This window comes from Lactuca virosa, chromosome 6, assembly GCF_052849685.1.
Source record: "Lactuca virosa cultivar CGN04683 chromosome 6, Lactuca_virosa_CGN04683_v6, whole genome shotgun sequence".
Taxonomy (NCBI): Eukaryota; Viridiplantae; Streptophyta; class Magnoliopsida; order Asterales; family Asteraceae; genus Lactuca; species Lactuca virosa.
Genome location: NC_136431.1, coordinates 170,900,195 through 170,901,809, shown reverse-complemented (window position 1 = coordinate 170,901,809; position 1,615 = coordinate 170,900,195).

The window sequence follows — 1,615 nt, the reverse complement described above, 5'->3', positions numbered from 1 at the left end:
CGATGGGCGTACGAAGCTAAGTATGCTGGGCGTACTCTTCGGATAAGGCTTCGAATTTTCATTTATTCTTATTAAAAACTTCGAAAATTCATATCTTTTGCGTACGAGCTCCATTTTTGATGTTCTTTATATCCACGCGTAGGTAAGATTATGCTCTACAATTTTCGTTTAGACTCTGTCGATTAATTTCGACTTTATTTTTAATATTATATTTTTAACGGGCCGGGACATAAAAAGTCCGTTAAAAATTCATAACTTCTTCATCGGACGTCCGTTTTCTTCTGTCTTTTTACCGTTGAACTACAATCGGCGAGATCTTCGATTCTCGTTTAGGTTGTGTCGGTTAAAAATCAATCGATCTAAAATTCGAGTTTTTAGCTGTCTACTGCTATCCCGAAACTTAGAAAAATCATAACTTCCTCATACGAAGTCAGATTTGGGCGTTCTTTTTATCAAAATTCCCGGTTTAACAAATACTACGACTTTCGTTTAGATCACCAAGGCTAAAAAGTAGTTTATCAAAAACTCACTTTTTACGTCATTCGGTGACGTGCCGGTTTTGTCGCGGATCTTCGATTGGTCATAACTTCTTCGTTATAACTCGGATTTTGATGAGGTTTTCGCCTAAATGTTTCTAACGAGATTCTTTACAACTTTCAATAATAAAATTTTACTTATTTCAAATTTTATATTTTCGTTAATTTCCAATATTTGACTTTTGATTGGAATCTCATAAGACTTCCAATATTTTCCGAGCGATTCTAAACATAGTTTTACTTCATTTCTAGTAAAAACTATCCGTTAGAACTCAATGCTCATAATTATATAATATTCCATAATATTATTCACTTTTAAAATTACATAACACGATAACCGAACGTGTATGTTACAAATATCTCCTCCTTTTGAGGATTTCATCCCCGAAATCATAACGATATAAATGACTGGGAATATTTTGCTCTTATCTCATTCTTATTTTCCTAATTTATAATTTGGGCCTCGATGGTGTTTCCACTTGACGCACACCAAATCCGAGACATATGCACAAAGCATATCTTCTACTGTTTGGATTGTTCTCTCCGTCTGACCATCTCCTTCTTCAATTCTCTGACTGAAATTTCGTCACTACACGAGACATGGTTCTCTGAACCAATCACCTCACTTCGCAGATCTGTTTTACTCGGACTCGATTCTTTACTACCATGAAGGTCTGAACGAAAATCATCTTCTTTGTCATCACCGAAACGAAGGCAATGACATACTCGAACAAAAACGGAATCAATTTCTAGCTTCTTGCTAACCTTGTGACTTTCCCTGATCCAAGTGTGAGTCCTGTGCTTCCGGTAGTATAGGCCTCTACTACCATTCACACCTACTCATACTCGTTCCAAGAATTGTCTCGCAGTCCCCAAGTCACCATATCAAGAATTTTTACAAAGGAACTTATCACACATGAATGTGTTCAAACAAGTACATACGACAATTTCTCCTAGACTCAACTGGGGATTTTGCGTTTCTATCAAACATATCTTGGATTTCCTAAATTCATCTTCTAGAATTCTTTTATCCATAAGCTCGATCTAGCATATCCTAATATTTTTCCTAAGTCAAAAGG